General features: G+C 33.3%; 1 non-coding gene across 1 annotated transcript; it reads left to right on the forward strand.

Moving 5' to 3' along the window:
• The first annotated feature begins 2631 nt into the window (after nt 1–2631).
• LOC128040184 (small nucleolar RNA R71) lies at nt 2632–2737 on the forward strand. The gene has a single exon (XR_008194842.1). It is a non-coding gene; the product is annotated as a small nucleolar RNA R71 (small nucleolar RNA).
• Nucleotides 2738–10481: the final 7744 nt, after the last annotated feature.

A 10481-nucleotide genomic window follows, 5' to 3' on the forward strand; every position in this document is an offset into this window, starting at 1 on the left:
TAAAGATGCATAAAATTCCTAAACCATAGGGACCACGACATTATCTTCAGGGATCGTCCAAAAAAATTCCCACCTATGCTATCAGACTAACGGTCGTATTTCCTTACACAAAACCAATAACAGATTGAATCCCTTCTCTTGGATAAAGGTTTTTCCTTGAATTTTAGTAAAATATTTTCCAATATTTGGGTTTTCAAAATTAGGGGTGTTTAGACCCGTTGATGGTTTCGTTTCCATAGTTCGCCTAAATTTCCTAGGAGGCATGATATTTCAATAAACAAACAATTCAATGAATCAATAAAAAAATTGAATGTAGGAACCTTTAACCTTAGTTATATGCTTGGAGGTTGTTTGGATTCCTTGCTTTCACATGGTATTCCCATTCCTTGTTGCTCTAATGATGATTGAAAATTTTGTTGAAGAAGAAAAATATTTGAGAGATTGGGGGTTTAGTTTTTAAGGTTTTGAGAGGGCATTTTCAAAATATGAATGTAAAAGAGGTTAGTCTAGGTTTAGTAAAAGAGCTAAGGTGTTTTTAGGTTAGAAAATAGGTGTTTTAAAGTGTTAAAACTAGGTAAATTAATGTTTAAACCACCATGTTATGCAATTGGGTTGGGTCAACCCTGTATAAAATTGTAGCGATGTCGTGACACAGAGGGTCCGTGTCACGACACGTCTCTCAGTTTGTAGGCCTGAAGGAAACTGTCTGCTATGTCGTGAATCGTTGGGTGATGTCATGACACTTTGTTTCGGCTCAAAAATCTATTTTTAAGGATGTTTCGATTTAGAGATGAACCTACATTAAATAAAAGTTAAAATCTAAACTAGGTAATTAGTTAAATATACAATAATTTATAGAATTTAAGCAACAATTCTACTAATTTTAATTTTTACTACCGGATTCATATGATAGTGTCATCAATTAACCGATATATGATTTTCCTATTTTGTCGGTATTGGTCCATCGTCCATCGTGTCATTCCACATGTGCCCATTTGTCCCTTCCCTTAAACCTGTTTATTCTTTTTGCATGCATAAAAGGAAGGGTGTCCCTTGACTCGGGCAAGTTAGAAAGAAATTATTTTTTACATTGTTCCCCTAACTTCCTCTTATCTTCCTCGCTCGATTGATGGCCACATTTAAAAGTTTCAATCTCACCATTAATTTTCATCGTTAATTCATTATTTTCTAAATCAATGGTAGATCTAGAAGTGGCTAAAAAGGGTCTTCCTAATAAGATTGGTACCTCACGATCTTCTTCAAACTCAAGCACCACAAAATATACAGGGATAATGAAACTTCGTACTTTAATTAACATATCTTCCAATACCCCTTATGGATGTACCGAAGACCTGTCAACCAACTGTAATGTTATTTGAGTAGTTTTTAGATCCCCCAAGTAGAGTTTTTCAAAAATTGATAGAGGCGTTAAATTAATACTAGGTCCTACATCATAGAGCTCTATTAAAATGAATGCTTCCTATCTTTATGGGAATAGAAAAACTTCATGGGTCTTTAAATTTTCGAGGTACCTGTCTTGAAATAATCACGCTATAGGAAGCATTTAAATTAACTTGCTCTCCTACCTTAATTTTCTTACGCTTAGCCATCATCTCCTTTTAACACTTAGTGTACTTGGGAACCTTTTCAATTAAATAAATTAAAGTTAGGTTAACATTTAATGTTTTAAACAAGTTTAGGAAACTTACAAATTCATCCTCATCCCGCTTTTGTTTTTCTTCTAGTTTTGAAGGGATTGAGATTTTTGTGATTTTGGCATCTTTAGGTGTTACTTTTTCTAGTTCAACCGATGGTGCCTTTGCCTCTCGAGGATCATCAATATTCTCCATAACTCCCTCCGGAGTAGGGTTCTCTGGGCTACTCAGTACTTTTCCCAATTGAAGTGCTATCGCCTTCACATGCTCCTTACCTCCCCTTCGTGGATTGCCTTCTATATTGCTAGGAATAGCTGTGCCAATTTTTCTTTTGATATCACCCATCATGCTCATTAATTGGATCATTTGATCTTCGAGCTACATCAATGTTCTGTTTGAGTTGGTGCACTCAGACAACACCTGCTTGACATCCATTCTCATTGACTGCATCTCTCCTTTAATTCTATCCAATCGTTGACTACATGAAATACAATTATTTGGCTTGACCCTATCCTAGGGTTTCTACAATAAGGAGGTTGGTAATTAGTGTTTTTAACTTGATTTAAATTATTACTTGCTCATTGGTTTCCCCTATCTTAGATTCGGACGATCTCTTTAGGTGGGATTATATGTATTCGAATAAGGGTTTCCACCCTTATTCTTGATGTAATTTACATCCTTAGCTAGATTGTTGATATAGTGGAAACGCAGTTTGTCTCCCCTATGCATAGACGGTGTAGAAATAGATTCGATACGGTTGAGTCTTTCCACTAACTGTTGATACTTATCATCCTCTTGGATAGCTTTTATCGTAGTGGGTTTCTAACCATATATGAATCGTTCAATTGGCTACTGGCAGGATTTTAGTGCCATGTTCTCAATGTTCATACGGGCTCCTGCTGCCTCTCCATCTAATCCATATCGTGCACTTGCATCCAACCCATTATAGAATACTTGTAGTCACATCCACTCAGGAAATCCGTGGTGCGGGCCTTTTTGAATCAAAATTTTGAAATGTTCCCACACCTCATAGAACCTTTCTCCCTCCATCTACCTAAAGACAAAAATCTCTTGTCTCAGCTGAACTACTTTGCTAATCGGGAATAACTTCTGTAAGAATTTTACAATGAGTTCATCCCATATTGTGATAGATCTTGGTGCCTGCGAATCTAACCAAGAAAATGCGTTATCAATCAAGTAGAAGGGGAACAACCGAAGACGAATAGCATCATCAGTGGCCCCACTATATTTAAAAGTATCATAGAGTTGAAGAAACTATTTTAAATGTTGATTAGGGTCCTCTGTCATAGTGCCCCTAAACTGCAGATTGTTCTAGATCATCTGAATCATACCTGGTTTTATCTCTATATTATTACCTGTAATCGTCGGTCTTGCTATACTTTCTTGAACCATGTCCAGACTTGGTAAGGTATAATCGCTTAAATTTCTTTCGATCCAAGCCATATGAATGTTTGCAGGAAGCTGTGGTGTTGGTGGGTTTCCTAAGGCGTTATTGTCAGTGTCACTAAATAGTGGATTTTTACGGGGTACGTTACTTGCAGTTGGTGGTAGTGGATTTCGTACCTACTACTGTTGTTGCTGTTGGTAATTTCTTCAGATTTTTCTTTTTGAAATGGTGGTTGCTATAATAGGTGTGCCCTTACTACGAGTAATACAATAAACCTAGAAAGAAGATATTAGTAACAATTACTAAAATAAAATCATATCTATAACCTAAAAATTTCCTAATTATTCTTTTAAGGTGCAAAAATTAAAATTAACCTAGTGACGTTGCCTCCTCGGCAGCGGCGCCACAACTTGACCGCCTCCGGACGTGCTAATGTCTAGAGTGTGAATAATGCATTAAAATATAGAATTAGGAGACGGTATCTGCAAGTATACAGGTTTAGTTGTAATATAGTTTTACAACAAGGTGGGTGAGTACTTCGAGAAGGTAAAGGCTAGATCAATTTTAACCTACGCACTGAAAGATCTAATTAATACTTTAATCAAGTTATAGAACAAAAACGTAAGTAATAGGTTTCTGGGATTTTTATAGTAATGATAACAAAAAGAAAATAACATAAAAGAAAACTAAATTTTAATAGATAGAAAAATTAGAATGAATCCAATCTGATGATGGGTGACAACTTGCTTTGGCAATCCCAATCAACTGTCATTTTAGGTTCCTCATCAACCAACTAGTCGCTACCATCGCAAGATCTTCCGATCTTCCACTAACATAGCGAGCCAACAAGGACTAATCATCTTTCGACCTCACAATTTAGACTGGTTTGGGGTGCAGCTGTTCGTGGATGGACAATACCAATTTTGGGTTAATTCTCACCTTGAAGACTTTTCGGGTTTGTCAGACTTAGGGTTTATTTCATGCTCTTCCTTTCCCAAACAGCTGATCCTTTGAGTAACCCTACAAAACAGTTAATAGATCATGCCTCCACTTGCTAATCCCCTATAGAAGGATTAGTTCCTCGTGGCTTTTATAAACAACATGGAATAGAAGGAAGAATAAAACATGGTGAATAAATTGAAGTGTAGAGTTTAAGAAATGCTTGATTTATATTACTGTTAAATGTGGAAACAAGAAGATTGTATTGTTAGGTATTTTGTTATTTTAATGATGAATTGAGGTGACTTTACTTCTTTAATTACTTATGAGCTTACTAATCATATAAAATACATACTCTGTTTCATTTTCTATTTTCTTTTATAGATGGCATTTTGTGGAACATGTGTGTCAGATCACTCTAGAGCTCACACTATCCAACTTCTAACTTGGTAGACTATTAAATTGATATAGACCTGGTTATGTGGCATGTATATAGGCCTTGATGTGGTTAAATGTTGATTTTGGAAAATGGTGAAATGATTCCATGTATGAAATGTTTATTTTAGGAAGTTTATGTGATATGTATATATGTGGTTAATTGGAGTATGCTCGTGTTTGAACAAAGAAAGTGGTTGATTTTGGATGCCTTATGATGATGTTTGAAGTATGTTTGTTGGCATTGTGGTATGTTATATTTGAAACTCTCTAATAGCTAATTTGAAGGTGAAAAAGGGTTGGATTATTTTGATTAGAATGGTATAGATTTGTAACAATTTAATTGAACGGTTTGTTATGCTTATAAACTTGTTGCGAAATGGTGCTAATGAGACATATTGGTTCGGTGATTAGTATGACACCCCAAACCTGTCCAGGATAATAGACTTAAATTTCGAACATCACATTAGTCATTGAAGTGACTCTCTATTTAAAACTTTACAAACCACACCAACAAACTGTACATACCACGCATTTGCAAAATATTTCATACAGGAAATTAGACCTAAGTGCATGCTTTTCTAAATTAATCATTTATTTCACAGAATCAGAAGGTATAGGGTGTACCTTAATACTTGGTGGTCTCCTTAGCTGCAAAAATTTGTTAGTTCATTTAATTATCATCACATTAAACAAGTAATTAAGCCATCTAGGTTAGCAATCAAGCAAGCAATTATAAAGTTCAAAAATCCCAAATTTAAACAGTCCGTAATGTCCGTTTACAACCTGTTGAAAATTTTATTTAAAATGTTTAAGTCTAATTCTAGTACTAAACCCTTGGAACGACCCACATTGCCTGCACTTCAGATTTTAAAAGCTCAACATACTTTAAAAAAAGGCCTTGTGATGGATCACCAAATTGTCACCCTCCTCACTAACCCGCAATCTATTTATCTACAAGGTAAAGTAAGGAGTGTGAGATTTGAGAAGCTCAATGAGTACACATGTATAACACAAATAGACAAGTTAGGATTTACACATACTTTAACAATTCACATATAACACAGATTACATACTCATCACGATGATATATTAGTAATTCATGATATGAAACATAGTCAAATTATATACTCATTGGATAAACGGATCTCCAAAACACAACACATGACTTATAAAGTCGTTCATTATCTCCATGTAAGTGTAGCATGGATGCTCACACTCTCCAAACACACCATGTTATCTACGGTGAATGAAGCTATGCTCGACATTCCCTTATCTCTCCAATGCTATCTGCAGACCATAATTCCAAACACATAATAAAAGGGTGAGTACTCTTAATCCGATGGCATGCTAATGATATCCAACAGTTTCAAGTGTTCGCATTGCCAACATATCTAATTAATCACATTTTATTTCAAAATATAATTGGCTCCCTCTACTGTTGAACTCGCACTTAGCATGTCACAATAATATAATTTTGCACTAATCAGAACTTGCCATATCATAAAACTCATAAATCACTTATGGATTTGTGCATGCATAAATGTGCATGCATAGATGTGCACTATCAACAGAATTCACATGTTATAAAAGTCCGCATTATATTATTTATTTTATGTCCAATTGCAAGTACTACATAACCATATACGAATATATATTACATATATATACATACTTATTTAGTGTTCTTTGTCACATTAACTTTAGCATGCATTAAAGTCCCATATACATTTATATATATTAGATAATACAAAACCTATAACCGTATATATTATATATAATAAAACCCACACATATATATTATGTATAGTAGAACCATACATATATATGTACTATGTATATAACAAACATATGCAAATATATTACACATATAACACCCATGCACATAAATACATATAACACCAAAACCCATATATGTTATATATAAATAACAAAACCTCTATAAGTATATATTATATATACACATACCTTTTAAATTTGCACAACATGGATACTCAACAATTCAAAAAAATATCCAAGAGTTTGAACTAGGAAAATTTCGAGGTTTGCATACCATAAGTGGAGGGTTCACAAGCCTCACTTCGACTTTCTAGATCTCGTAATTCTTGCTAAAATATGGCATACAAATGCACTCACCTTTAGCTCACCATGACTCGTCAAACTAGACAACTTTATGCTTGCCTCTATCTCAGTTTTTTGAGGCTCCACGAACATTTTCAGCTTCGCACAAAAATATACATATTACTAAGCATTCAAAAACAATCTAACTTATCTCTTTGTGTTCATACAAAGGCTCTCCACTCACACATACTTATTCGACTTATTTTGTACAATCTATTTCACTTAATTTCTTCTTTTTAACTTAATTAAATCCTTAATTTCTACCTCCTAATCCCTAACTTGTGCCTAATTATAGATCTAGGCTAATAGTTCAACTCAATTTTACTAGACACTACTTTTCTTGAAAAACCAATGTTCATCCTCATTCCCAAAAGAAAACCATTTAATTCATGTAATTATTTAAATATTTTGATAAATTGAATTTGCAAACCTCTTAATGTCCTCAAAATATACTAAAAATTTTTAAAGCATCTCTTAGCTCATTATTATAAGACTCACCATTTTTATGGAAAATTGATTCTATAGATCTTTAATTTCATTACTTAGATTTGGAAATTCAAATTAAAGATAGCTTTAAACAGACAACGAATTAATCTTCATAAATTCAATTTCATCATAAATGCGAAATACTTATCTTATAAAAATGAAAAATAAAAAAGAAAAGTGCGGGAGAGATAAAAAGATACAGGGTCGTTTGTCTGTTTGGCTAGTCAAAAACTGGCTAGTTCATAGATCTTTGGGCTTTGATTACTAAGGGATAGAGACTTTACAAATAAAGCATGAGGGTTGGCATTCCATTGCTGTTATTTTATATGTATATGGTTACAATTATCTACGTACCCAATATGCCTATGATGTAGCACCAAACGGACTGTAATACATAAGAAAACAATAGATTTACCTTTAGTTCAAAAATCTCCACAATTTTGCACAATTGACAAAAACGAGCTAAGTTTAGGTGAGAAATTGGAGAAGAAAGAGTGATTTTGCAAAATTGAAAGAATAAAGAGTGTTTGGATGCTAAGAAAATATAACAGATGCAAAAATTTTTGAGAGAAAATTTTTCAATCTAAATCTAACAAATTTTTAAAATGAAAAAGCATGGAGAGAAATTGGGAAGGAAATTGGCTTTTATAGCCAACTATTTTTTAAAAAATTGGGTTTTTATAGCCAAATTTCTCCCTTATTCTAAAAACTCCCTTTTTAACAACTAGTTTTAATTTACACATTTAACCTTTACTTTAACCACTATTCCAAATTAGTCTCTATTAATTTTTACTACTGCCCTAATTATTAATACCATTATTATTTTTACTATTATTAACTAATTATCTATTTTATCCTATTTTAGCTTCTATGACATAAAATCGAATTTTTCTCTTGAGCCCACAGTCTAATGCCCATTTCTACTAGCTCAGTTTTCGGGATTTGACAATTAGGATTTGATAAATGACATGTTTTGGTTAAGTCTAAAATGTTAAAATGATGGACGTTTTTTGTTTGAGTAGTTGATGAATACCTAAGTTATTAAACTTGGCAATGTGACCATTTCATGTGGTATGGTTGAATGGGCTTATAGTTGGCTAAATGCATGTATTGTACAAGTATTAGTTGGTTTTATGTAGGTTTAAATGGCAAAATATGCACCATTTGAGCCATTGGCTTGTCTTGGCATGAATTAGGTAGTTAATGGCATATTTTGTACCACACGAGCTAGCAAATGACAGTGTGTCACATACGGGCTGGTGACACGACCGTGTGACCCCTGAAATGCAGGATTGTTTTGAGCCATAGGGTTCTCAATTGATACATGGCCTAGCCACACAGTCGTGTATCTTCTGGTAAAATTGGTAATTTAAACCACACAATCACAGTGAGTTACACGGCCTGAGCACACGATCGTGTGACCCCTGTTTTGCGCATCTACCATTCTTTTTGTAAAAGTTTCAAAATTGTACCTGTTTGATTTCGAATCAACTCTAGAGATTATAAGCTCAATTTTGATACATTTTTATCTGTAAAACATGATTTGTGTATATGTATGAGATTATTAAATGTTTAAATTGATCTTTTGATTTATGATTTGCATTCTCCTATTTTGTCATTTGTTGTAGCATCCTATAGCTCGGGTCCAATGACCAGACTGAGTATGGGGTGTTACAAGAAGTATTTTGAAGATCGTACCCAAGGGATTACTAAGTTGGTGAAAGCTATTACTAAATCAGGTATCCGAAAACAAGTACTAGTATAGTCAAGTTACAAATTATTATTGCAAATCCAAGATTAAAATTACAAGAAGACTAATTAAATAAAAACTAAACCTAAGGTTAAAACTAGTGGAAACTTCCTATTCCTTGTTTAAACGATGTGACCTACTTAGCCAAAGTTGGTTGAATTACTAGTTATCAATTAAGCCAGTGTTTACTTTAGTTGATTGATTTACCATCTTAATTAAGAATACCCTCTCAGTCTCATCCTTGCTAAGAGTTACTACCTAAGATACCCTTTTGGTCTCCCTCAGCCATACGGATACCCTTTTGGTCCACCACTCAACTCAAGTTTACTAAAGGCTTACACAATAGAATACGCTTTTGGTCTCATCTGTCTAATTATTCTACTAGGCTAGTCAATTCTAGTATACTGAGAAATTTAGCAAACTTGAATAAATACCCAATTTTAGATAAATAAACATTTAATTATATAATCAATTACTCAAACAACCATGCAAGATTTTAGTAATAGCACATATTTTATTCTTCTATTATACAAGCATTCAATTAATTAAATTTACGAAAGAGATATAAATAAAGAGAACAAATAAAAAATGCTTATTGATAAATTGAGATAACAACACGTGTTCGAAACATTCTTTGCTCGCAACGTCTAAACTTCAGAATAGAGGGATTTTGAGTAAGTTCTCTTTAATTATGATTACAAAGTTAATTATATAAGCGAGAATTTGAAGACTAAAATACCTCTCCATTTAATATAACAGTTAAGGCTTTAACTTAGAAAAGACCTTGAACTGCCACACTCGGAGAATCGTTGCAACATTGCGACGTAGAGTACCTTCCTCGTCGCGATGTGGAACTAATGTTGTGACTTTTAGGTCTCAATGTTGCAACATTTGCGATAATTTCTCCCAAAAATTTTGTTCTTCCGTCTATCTTCAATGTTGTGACTTTCATGGCCTAGTGTCACGACATCGATAGCAGTGTCATCTAGAAGTTGTATTTTTAGCTCCTGATACATGCTACATATCCATATAAACTTATTTAGATATCAAATACTATAAAAACTATTAAAAGTAATAAATTGACTCCTTAAACTGTAAAAACATAAATTATTACTAAATAGACTTAATCTTGCTATTAAACAAGCTATAATTATATGAAAAGGGATACAAATAACATGATCGGTCGTGGTAGATCATACCCTTACACTTATCTTTTTGCTTGTTCTCAAGCAAACCAAGTCTAAACACACAACAAGCAGACAATGTCCTTTGGATTATTTTAATTAGTAAGAAACATGGTAGGCAACTACTAAATTTGTATCAAATCTATCTCACATGCAAATTAATCTTGATAAATTGATAACTTGAAAACTTTCAAAGTAAAATTGTCCATTTCACTAAGTTAAATAACTAAAAAACTTAGAAGTGATCCAAATGACCAAATGGTCAATCATATTACCATCAATTTAAGTCATACAGATACTTAGTAGATACAATCATATGAATAAAAAACATTCACCAAGTTAATTATTAACAATTCCAGAAAATTCATGCAAAGGGGATGCTTAAGTCACATAGGTCTTCTAAGCTTGTAATGTTGTGAAGCTTAGGACAGTAGGATTTTAAAGAAAATATGGCTCAAAATGGTTCAAGAACTAGAAATAGTTAGGTGCATGAAATTGTTTCC

Source organism: Gossypium raimondii, chromosome 3 (assembly GCF_025698545.1).
Source record: "Gossypium raimondii isolate GPD5lz chromosome 3, ASM2569854v1, whole genome shotgun sequence".
Classification (NCBI taxonomy): Eukaryota; Viridiplantae; Streptophyta; class Magnoliopsida; order Malvales; family Malvaceae; genus Gossypium; species Gossypium raimondii.